This window comes from Schistocerca cancellata, chromosome 4 (genome assembly GCF_023864275.1).
Source record: "Schistocerca cancellata isolate TAMUIC-IGC-003103 chromosome 4, iqSchCanc2.1, whole genome shotgun sequence".
Classification (NCBI taxonomy): Eukaryota; Metazoa; Arthropoda; class Insecta; order Orthoptera; family Acrididae; genus Schistocerca; species Schistocerca cancellata.
In genome coordinates this window covers 436,912,849-436,924,914 of record NC_064629.1, presented here as the reverse complement: position 1 = coordinate 436,924,914, position 12,066 = coordinate 436,912,849, and the positions used below count along the sequence as shown (strand labels likewise).

At 42.3% G+C, this 12,066-nt stretch overlaps 1 pseudogene; it reads right to left on the bottom strand.

The window, feature by feature from the left end:
• Positions 1–5,133: 5,133 nt before the first annotated feature.
• On the bottom strand, positions 5,134–5,251 carry LOC126185698 (5S ribosomal RNA; annotated as a pseudogene).
• Between the last annotated feature and the right edge of the window lie 6,815 nt (positions 5,252–12,066).

The window sequence follows — 12,066 nt, the reverse complement described above, 5'->3', positions numbered from 1 at the left end:
CTGCACCAAGCGCCTATCCTCTGCAGATCTTCCTGCATTTCGCTGCAATTTTCTAATGCTGCAACTTCTCTGTATACTTCCTGATACATGTACGAAAATCACTCCCAAAACATCATAGAACCAACTCAGTCGTGAACTACACCAACCGCACACTGCGGGTCAACCGCTTTATTGGACATCGGCGCACTCGACTCCTTGCATTACTTGAAAACAGGTAAAATTACGACTTCTCAGATCACACTAAAAGCTTCCCTCACCTGCCGTCCAGTATCCGCGTTGTTTAATTCACTGAAGACGTGCAAATTTCTATCCCGTTGTGAGCAATGGCCTTTTGCGACGTACCCGAGTCCAAAAATGTCCGTTGCAAGCAGCTGTGTAGCTCTGAGTGCATTATATGGGAGCAAATTGTTGGTGCGCGTACGGTGAGTGCTTCCTTAACGAAGCTAGCCAAAGTATTTGGTGTTTCAAGAGGCAGCATGTCGAAGATTTATACAGCACATTGGGAAAACGGAAAAAAATATCATGTTGAGTAATCGTGAGAGACGATCGTCGAAGATGATTGTGACGAAAAAGATGAGGACGACAGCTGCAAAAGTCAGTGCAGAACTAAGTGACTGCTCTCGTGTACACTGTCAGCACCTACGCGAAGGGAGCAGGGAATTGCTGGGCGAGCTGGAATTTCAAAACCACACGTCGGCTATGCAGTTACCAGTAATAGTAAAATGTGGTGCCGAAGCCATAAAACCTGGACTACGGAGCAACTGAAGAACGACATTTTGTCGGATGAGCCCTGTTTCACACTCTTTCCAACTTCAGGCGAAGTTTACCCCTGCCGTACGTCGTCCAAGCCGATGATGCAGACTGCTTGCTGTCAAGAATGAAACATGGCGGGAGTTCGGTGATGATTTTGACAGTCATATCGTGCTATTCCATGGGCCCCATGGTTACTCTGCAAGATCACATTACTCCCGACGATTATGTGACCATTTTGGCTGATCAGGTCCGTTCCACGGTACAACGTTTGTTCTCCAGTACGAATGCCGTGTTGCAAGACGACACACACAGTTCACATTGTCTAAGACTGGTTTTGCGAGCACAAGGATGAATTTTCTCATCTCCACTAGCTACTGCAGTCACCAGATGATATTGTTATTGAGCCTTTGTGGTCTAATTTGGATAGAAGGGTGTGTGATCGCTATCCACCTTCATCATCGTTATCTTAGCATTCCACTATTTTCGGGAAGAATGCTATCAGATTCCTTTGTAAACCGTACAGGACCTATATTTATCTATTTCGAGACAACTGGAATATGTTTCTATTGCCAGATGTTTCCATACACCGTATTAGGCATGGTAATGTGTTGCTTTCTTGGTATTTCCGTATTTTTGTCCACCTCATGATATAAAATCACAATTACCACTGTTTCACTAATCACTAAGTTTTTGAACACTACTCTGCAAACTATGATTATATGAGCGCGTAAATGAGGGAAATAGTAGTTCCGTCTATGTTGAGGAAGTTAATTTTCCTCTTATTTTTCTATTTAGTGTATGTCCTTCCGTTTCCAGTCTTTCCTTGTTTAACTTCCGTGGGTTTGCAGTTTCTACCTGTAGGTTCACGAACCGTCTTGGATTTGTTGTAGGCAGCCGGGAGGTAGGTCAGCCTGTGCAAATGCACCTTTTTCTGGTTCGAATAGTTGCAATATTTTCTGCAGCGGATCGTAATGCAAGCCTTTCCACGTAAGCAGGCTCTCACACAAGCAACTCAAAAACATGCTGTGTTAGTCGAAACTTTTAAGTTCTAGAACTGCTTGCCATTTTCGAGACTCTCAGTTTTCTGGTTAGTTCAGTTAGATGAGAAATTTGGAAACTGATATACAGTGTGATTCAGCTGCTGCCACCGATGTCGTTTTATGCAGACCGCAATGTTGTATGTGGCCTTCAAAAAACAAGCGCGAGATTTTCATATTCTCTCGCTCCTTACTCGCAAACCATTAGTCCTACAGAAATAATGAACAGGGCATTCTTGTAGGAAATTTTGTGTGGTTTTATTTTGTACTGGGCTACGTTTCCGCAGGAGGCCATGGTTTTCGAGTTATTGAAGGAAAACATACAAAAGTGACCTTGAAACGCACTTTCACCCCTCCCCACCCCCCAACTCATCCCCCACCCGTCAGGATTTCTAGTATGTTGTTCGTGGCACTCCTTCCTACCACTGTACAAAAATTTCCGACTGCACGAACTATTCCCGATATTTGACCTGTTTGGTCTCTGCTGGTTGGGCTATTAGGCCAAGACCATAGTTGGGTACCTCGTTAACAATATTAATTTAAGCGTGCTAGTAAGGATAATGACAGAAAAACGACCTCTTTAAATGTTACGCTAAAACTAATTACGTTGACAATTCGACTCAGACTTAACCCTTATGAGCACAGCATTTTCGTAATCAGAAGACCTGATGAATACAGCGATATGATTGTTTATTTTATGCTGTTAAAATTCACAAAACTGTTAGATAAAATTTACACAGACGCCACTTTCACCATTTGTAAGATTTCGACTGAGCCGGTGACGTAATAGGGCCAATCGATGAAGACCAAAAAATGTCGAATGTGGGAAATAATTCGTCCAGTCGCAAATTTTTGTGCGGTGGTAGGTGGGGTTGCCATGAAGAACATACTAGAAATCCGGACTGGTGGGGGCTGAGTCACTTTTATACGGTTTTCTTGAATAAATCAAAAGTTACCGCCTCTAACGACAACGTATACCAGTACAAAATTTAACTACATTGAATTTCCTACGAAAAGATCTTGATCAGTTTTTTTTCTGTAGGATTAATGGTTTGTTTGTAGTGAGCGAGAGAATTTGAGAATCTCGCGAGTGGTTTTTGAAGGCTAGGTTTAATATTGTGGGTTGCATAAAATGACATCGGTAGGGCAGCTATATCACCCTATATGTGAAAATATAAATGCTCCTACTAAAATGTGTCATGACTCTAATGATTCCCCTACCTCCCATTTGGATCCACGCCTGAGCACTGCGAGTTGACGTGTCAAATCGTTACAGTAGTTACATCTGCTAGTACATAAAACTAGCCAAAGACTGTAAAATGTTGATATATTACGTAAATAATCATTTATCGGATATGAATTATCTTCCCTAAAAGTAAAGTTTTTACATGAGTCTAGAAATGCCTCGTTGAGTATCGTACCTTAGAGCAGGCCATCACAGTGGAATGTAAACTGTCAAATATCGGTACATAGGTTACTGAAAAGCGTTTCACACCAACGCCGTTCTATGAAGGAGAGATCTTCCGCCTTCGTTTGTGTACTCTCTCATCGAATTACTGCCACGCTGATTTATACGAACGTTCCTGGAAGAAAAACGTAAGAAATACTTGCTTCGCCCAAGATGCACTTACTGACATAAGCAATTTAGCGTCGTTCGTCCTAGCTACTTGAGCATCAAGCATATATGGAAAGCAACATCGGTGAGAAACATGAGCGAAGTGGCAGTTTCTCTCCTGTTAGTAGTGAAGTCAGCGGCTGTAATAGGCTTCGGCTGCGTTCCACTGTGGCTCCATCTCATGACGGACGTGAGGGTCGTCAGCGGCAGAGCGTGGGACGTCATTTGCTCGACCGTCAGTGTCGTTTTCTGCTCTTGTAGCGTGGCTGGGCAGCTTATGCAGTATCTGATCAAAAGTTTTGGGGAACCCCCATGCAATGAGGAATTCACCAGTAGATATTACGGGAGGCGAACCCGCCAGAACGGAAGCGAGCAAGAAGTATTGTATTGTCAACAGAGAAGCAGTAGCATCAGAATGGGTCTATCAAGTGAGATCGAAGACTTCGAACGTGGACTAGTCAATGGATGTGATAAATCCATCATGAGTAACAAATCCGTCATGGACCATTCTTCCCTTCTAGAAGTCGACTGTTGGTAATGTGATTCTGAAGTGGAAGCGCGAAGGTACAACTATAGCTAAACCAAGGTCATGCACACCTTACGTACTACAGATGGACAGGAGCCGAAGTGCAGTGCGCAGGATGGTTGTATAAAATCACACGAAATCAACGAAAGGAATCGCTCGTGAGATCTAAAGTGATAGCAGCAGTCCACCTAGCACCATGACTGTGCCTAAGAAGCTAAAAACAGTGGGGTACAGTGGAAGAACTGCTCCTCATACTCCACACATTTCTGTAGTCAGTGCTAAGCGGTGTAAGGAGCGGCGCCAGTAGACAATGGATGGTTCGAAACAAATGAGTTGGAGTGATACAGCACGCTATGCCCGGTGGCAATCCGGTGGAAGGGTTTGGGTTTTGCAAAAGCTTGGGGGATTGGCGAATGTCTGGAGACATTAGTGGTTAAGTCAGTAGCTAAATTCGGATCATTAGGGAGTGGTTACCTATTTCGCTTAAGAAAGTGACAAGTGATGAAGGAAATCAACACATTTTACAGCATCGTTCAAAAATGGTTCAAATGACTCCAAGCACTATGGGACTTAACATCTGAGGTCATCAGTTCTCTAGATTTAGAACTACTTAACCCTAACTAACCTAAGGACATCACACACAGCTATGTCCAAGGCAGGATTCGAACCCGTGACCGTAGCAGCAGCGCGGTTCCGGACTGAAGCGCCTAGAACCTCGTGGCCACAGAGGCCGGCTTTACAGCATCGTGTACTGAGTACAGTAGAGTGACAGTTCGGGGACAATGTATCAGTATGACAATGCAGCTAGTCATAAAGCAGCATCTGTGAGACAATTGTATGTGTACAGTAACATTCCGAAAGTGGACTTGCCTGCACAGAGTCCCGACCTGAAATGCGTGGAAGACCTTTGTGATGATTTAGAACATCCAACGTCACCACCTTCGCTGGTTTCGGCTCTTGAGGAAGAACAAGCTTCCATTCCTCCACATATGTTCAGATTAGCACTCCGTCTTCAGGCCAAGAGTGGCCTATCGGGACCATCCGACCGCCGTGTCATCCTCAGTGGAGGATGTGGATAGGAGGGGCGTTGGATCACCACACCGCTCTCCCTGTCGTTATGATGGTAATCTTGACCGAAGCCGTTACTCTTCGGTCGAGTAGCTCCTCAGTTGGCTTCACGAGGCTGAGTGCACCCAGAAAAATGGCAACAGTGCATGGCGGCCCGGATGGTCACCCAACCAAGTGCCCACCACGCCCGACAGCGCTTAACTTCGGTGATCTCACGGGAACCGGTGTATCCACTGCGGCAAGGCCGTTGCCTACATATGTTCAGATACCTAACTGAAACTGTAACGTAATAGGTAAGAGCAGAGGTTTCGAATTTTCGGTCTCCATGGTTAAATTTAATCTTACATTGTTGTTGCTCTCGTTTGTTGTCGAGGAAGTACGTGACATCAATGACATCAACATTTTTTGTGGCATTGAGTACAACGGAATTATTTGCAAAAGAAATAAGCATTTGAAATCTTATTAAAATTGATTTTACTATCACAAATTATAATCTTGTTCAATTAGCAGTAATTGAGTATGAAGAACATATATTCTAGTATGTCAGCCTTTGCTTCGATTTTTACTTTTATACTTCAAGAGAACCAGTGTATTTCCCAGAGTGATAGCTACCATAAAATGCTCACAGCATAAAAATTCGAAGCACCACCAGCAACGTACGAAGGCGCATACGACACAGTCATATATTTTTAGCTTGAATGTCGTTAAGAAAATGAACCTCGATAACGTTGCTGAATAACACGCGATCTGGCGATAATTTCGCGGCAAACCAAGCATATCAGTGCCAAATATCATAGTATTATCTCGAAAGCTGGAGCCAATGGGCGAATGTAGTTCTTCATCTATCAGTAAAATTATTCTTCGTGGGTTCGACGGAACGGCGTACGCCTTGGGAAAAGTACTTTTAATGAGCACGTTGATATTACGCTTTCATCGTCAACCAGGCCATCGTACAAGGAGAGATAGCTTTATGGATACGACGAGTCAATAATGTACAGAAACTACTTCATTTTTACATACGCTTTGTCCAAAAATTGATGACAGCCCTTGCCGTTCCAACAATTGCTTTATGACTAGTTGGAATCGAGAACCAAATCTGCAACTGACTTCTTGCAGACAAACGAAAACTGTCGGTAACCTTTTCCCAGAAAGTGTTAATCGGTACTGGGCAGTCTACGAATAGGCAAGCTGCCAATTACATAACAGCTATAACGTTGGGAGATCGAGGTGACGAAAGGAGGGTCGACTCGAGATAAATATAAAATGATCGATTCGCTGGTGTTCAATCGTTTTACAGTGGCTAGAAACAAGGGACATATGGTTACTACACGAGCATTGCGGCAGTGGCTGCAACAGCCTCATTGCTGTTCGACAGTTTCGAATTCAAAGTCTCAGACGTCTGGTGCAATTCTGTCAAGGGGAACACAGAATTCGGCAGCGTCCTGTCGCCAATTACATTAGCAGAACATTTGACAAATTATTGGAAAAAGCAACATTCTTTCAATTTCAGACCTCCACTATAATTCCTAAATTCGAACCTGATTTACTGTAGTTATAAGTACAGATCAAACAAAATGTCTCACATCTTATAGATGTTGACTCTGAAATTATTGGTATATCTGAACACTTCTTAAATAAGGAGATAATTCAGAGGCTTCCTTTACCAGGATACAGGTTGGCTGGCAGCTTTTCTAAGAGCTCTTTGCGGTGTGGGGGAGTAGCCATGTATGTGGAAAACGGCATCCCATTTGAGTCAATTGATGTTTCAAAGTACTGCCCTGAAAAGGTGTTTGAATGTTGTGCAGGTGTGGTTAAATTTAGTGGAGCTAAACTTCTAACTGTTGTTACAGGGTTATTACAAATGATTGAAGCGATTTCACAGCTCTACAATAACTTTATTATTTGAGATATTTTCACAATGCTTTGCACACACGTACAAAAACTCAAAAAGTTTTTTTAGGCATTCACAAATGTTCGATATGTGCCCCTTTAGTGATTCGGCAGACATCAAGCCGATAATCAAGTTCCCCCCACAATCGGCGCAGCATGTCCCCATCAATGAGTTCGAAAGCATCGTTGATGTCAGCTCGCAGTTCTGGCACGTTTCTTGGTAGAGGAGGTTTAAACACTGAATCTTTCACATAACCCGACAGAAAGAAATCGCATGGGGTTAAGTCAGGAGAGCGTGGAGGCCATGACATGAATTGCTGATCATGATCTCCACCACGACCGAACCATCGGTTTTCCAATCTCCTGTTTAAGAAATGCCGAACATCATGATGGAAGTGCGGTGGAGCACCATCCTGTTGAAAGATTAAGTCGGCGCTGTCGGTCTCCAGTTGTGGCATGAGCCAATTTTCCAACATGTCCAGATACACGTGTCCTGTAACGTTTTTTTCGCAGAAGAAAAAGGGGCCGTAAACTTTAAACCGTGAGAATGCACAAAACACGTTAACTTTTGGTGAATTGCGAATTTGCTGCACGAATGTGTGAGGATTCTCTACCGCCCAGATTCCACATCGTGTCTGTTCACTTCACTATTAATAAAAAATGTTGCTTCACCACTGAAAACAAGTTTCGCACTGAACGCATCCTCTTCCATGAGCTGTTGCAACCGCGCCGAAAATTCAAAGCGTTTGACTTTGTCATCGGGTGTCAGGGCATGTAGGAATTGTAAACGGTAACGCTTCTGCTTTAGCCTTTTCCGTAAGATTTTCCAAACCGTCGGCTGTGGTACGTTTAGCTCCCTGCTTGCTTTATTCGTCGACTTCCGCGGGCTACGCGTGAAACTTGCCCGCACGCGTTCAACCGTTTCTTCGCTCACTACAGGCCGACCCGTTGATTTCCCCTTACAGAGGCATCCAGAAGCTTTAAACTGCGCATACCATCGCCGAATGGAGTTAGCAGTTGGTGGATCTTTTGTTGAACTTCGTCCTGAAGTGTCGTTGCACTGTTATGACTGACTGATGTGAGTGAATTTCAAGCACGACATACGCTTTCTTGGCTCCTGTCGCCATTTCGTCTCACTGCGCCCTCGGCGCTCTGGCGGCAGAAACCAGAAGTGCGGCTTCAGCCGAACAAAACTTTATGAGTTTTTCTACGTATCTGTAGTGTGTCGTGACCATATGTCAATGAATGGAGCTACAGTGAATTTATGAAATCGCTTCAATCATTTGTAATAGCCCTGTCTTTATAGATCCCCAGACTCCGATTTCACAACATTTTTGCTAAAGCTAGAGGAGGTTCTTGGTTCACTTTATAGGAAATACAAAAAGTTAGTTATATGTGGTGACTTCAATATTAATTGTATAAGTGATTGTGCAAGGAAAAGGATGCTGGTAGACCTCCTTAATTCATATAATCTTATGCAAACCGTATTCTTTCCAACGAAAGTGCAAGGGAACAGTAGAACAATCATAGACAACATTTTTGTTCATTCCTCATTACTAGAAGGGCATTCTGTTAGCAAAAAGGTGAATGGCCTTTCAGATCATGATGCACAAATTTTAACTCTAAAAGATTTTTGTGCTGCGTCACATGATAAATATAGTTATCAACTGTTCAGGAAAGCTGATCCAGTTGCTGTAGAGATCTTTGTAAACCTTATCAAGGAACAAGAGTGGCAAGATATTTATAGTGCTGATACAGTAGACGATAAATATAATGCTTTTCTCAAGAATTTTCTCGTGCTCTTTGAAAGCTGCTTTCCGTTAGAACGTTCAAAACAGGGTACTAGCACAAACAGGCAGCCTGGGTGGCTGACTAGAGGGATAAGAATATCTTGTAGAACAAAGTGGCAATTATATCAAAACGTTAGAAACAGTCAAAATCTAAATGCAGCAGCCCATTACAAACAGTATTGTAAGGTGCTTAAAAAAGTTATTAGGAAGGCAAAAAGTATGTGGTATGCAGATAGAATAGCTAAGTCTCAGGATAAAATTAAAACCATATGGTCAGTCGTAAAGGAAGTGGCTGGTCTGCAGAGACAGGTCGAGGATATAGAGTCGGTGCGTAGTGGGAATGTCTGTGTTACTGATAAGTCGCATATATGTACAGTATTTAATAACCACTTTCTGAATATAACAGGTGAACTAAATAGAAACTTAGTCCCAACAGGGAATCATATAGCGCTCTTAGAAAAAAGTGTTCCGAGGCTGTTACCTGAAATGCTCCTCCATGATACTGACAAGAGGGAGATTGAGTTAATAATTAAATCACTAAAGACTAAGAACTCTTATGGATATGACGGGCTATCTAGCAGAATACTGAAGTATTGTTCTATGTATGTTAGCCCAGTACTTAGCCATATCTGTAACTTTTCCTTTAGGAGTGGTCAGTTTCCTGACTGATTAAAGTACTCGGTAATGAAGCCACTTTATAAAAAGGGAGACAGGGATAATGTTGACAATTTTAGACCTATTTCTATGCCATCGGTGTTTGCTTAAGTTATCGAGAAGGTTGTATATACAAGGTTACTGGAGCATTTAAATTCACATAATTTGCTGTCGAGTGTACAGTTTGGTTTTAGAAATGGTTTAACAACTGAAAATGCTATATTCTCTTTTCTCTGTGAGGTTTTGGACAGATTAAGTAAAAGGTTGCGAACGCTAGGTGTTTTCTTTGATTTAACGAAGGCTTTTGACTGTGTTGACCACAAAATATTACTGCAGAAGTTGGACCATTATGGAGTAAGGGGAGTAGGTTAGAATTGTTTCGCCTCTTACTTTAAGAACAGAAAGCAGAAGGTAATTCTCCGCAATATTGAGAGTGATAGTGATTTTCAGTCCCCATGGACCACTGTTAAGTGGGGCGTTCCCCAAGGGTCGGTGCTGGGACCACTGCTGTTTCTTATCGAGAAGGTTGTATATACAAGTTTACTGGAGCATTTAAATTCACATAATTTGCTGTCGAGTGTACAGTTTGGTTTTAGAAATGGTTTAACAACTGAAAATGCTATATTCTCTTTTCTCTGTGAGGTTTTGGACAGATTAAGTAAAAGGTTGCGAACGCTAGGTGTTTTCTTTGATTTAACGAAGGCTTTTGACTGTGTTGACCACAAAATATTACTGCAGAAGTTGGACCATTATGGAGTAAGGGGAGTAGGTTAGAATTGTTTCGCCTCTTACTTTAAGAACAGAAAGCAGAAGGTAATTCTCCGCAATATTGAGAGTGATAGTGATTTTCAGTCCCCATGGACCACTGTTAAGTGGGGCGTTCCCCAAGGGTCGGTGCTGGGACCACTGCTGTTTCTTATTTATATAAATGGTTCAAATGGCTCTGAGCACTAAGTGAATTAACTTCTGAGGTCATCAGTCGCCTAGAACTTAGAACTAATTAAACCTAACTAACCTAAGGACATCACACACATCCATGCCCGAGGCAGGATTCGAACCTGCGACCGTAGCGGTCGCTCGGCTCCAGACTGTAGCACCTAGAACCGCACGGCCACTCCGGCCGGCTTACATAAATGATATTTCCCTCCTAGTATTACAGGTGATTCAAAAGTATTTCTGTTTGCTGATGACACCAGCTTGGTAGTGAACGATCTTGTGTGTAACATTGAAACAGTATCAAGTAATGTAGTTCATGAAATAAGTTCGTGGCTTGTGGAAAATAATTTGATGCTAAATCACAGTAAGACTCAGTTTTTACAGTTTCTAACTCACAATTCAACAAGAACCGATATTTTGGTCAGACAGAATGGGCATATTATAAGCGAGACGGAACAGTTCAAGTTCCTAGACGTTCGGATAGATAGTAAGCTGTCGTGGAAAGCCCATGTTCAGGATCTTGTTCAGAAACTAAATGCTGCTTTATTTACCATGAGAACAGTATCTGAAATAAGTGACAGTTCAACACGAAAAGTAGTCTACTTCGCATATTTTCATACGCTTATGTCGTATGGTATTATCTTTTGGGGTAATTCTTCTGATTCAAAAAGGGTATTTTTTGCTAAAAAACGGGCTGTTCGAGCTATATGTGGTGTAAATTCGAGGACCTCTTGTCGACCCCTATTCAATAGTCTGGGAATTCTGACATTGCCCTCATAGTATATATTTTCTTTAATGTCGTTTGTTGTTAGCAATATTAGGTTATTACCAAGAGCTAGCAGCTTTCACTCAGTTACTACTAGGCAGAAATCAAATCTGCATGTTGAATGCACTTCCTTGACTCTTGTGCAGAAAGGAGTGCGGTATTCTGCTGCATCCATTTTCAATAAGCTATCACAAGAACTCAAAAATCTTAGCAGTAGCCCAAACTCTTTTAAGTCTAAACTGAAGAGTTTCCTCATGGCTCACTCCTTCTATTCTGTCGAGGAGCTCCTGGAAGAGCTAAAACATTAAGCAAATTCCAGTGTTACATTGTTGATTTTGTTTATTTAAACTTACGACTTGTCGCCTGAATATGTTTCTTATATTTCATTTTATCTGTTTCTACAATCGTGTTATAATTTCATGTATTGACTCGTTCCATGTCCATGGAGACTTCTCCTTAATTTGGTCCCACGGAACAATAAATAAATAAATAAATAGTAAGATTATGTTATCGTTTTGAGGTGAGAAAGTTTCAGATACAGCTGTTGGCCTACTGAAACAAAGAAACCTATCATCAGCTTTAGGACAGTTGTGCGACCTTACGTAAAAGTGGAAACACTTCTGTACATTATTGACTTGTGAGGTGGGCAAAATTATCCCTCCTTGTACGACGGCCTGGTTATCGATGAACTCGGAACGTCGACCTGTTCATTAAAAGTAATTCCATCAAAATGTGTGCGTTCTTTCTAATCTACAACGTTAACGTCTAGTGACAAGTGAATACTTGCTTTGCGCAAGTGCTCTATTCTCATGGCACAGCAAGCGGGAAGCACAAGTAGAAGCGATGCAATTAAAATAAAGTACACGGCCGGATACTTAAACAATTGCAGGCTCCAGCTTCCGATAAACTGCTGTGATACGCTTGGTTTGCCGCGAAATGACGCCTGAACGCAAGGTATATAGCAACGTGGACCGGGTTGCTTCTCCTAATGAAACTCACACTTAACGTGTCACTGTGGCGTATGCGCCTTC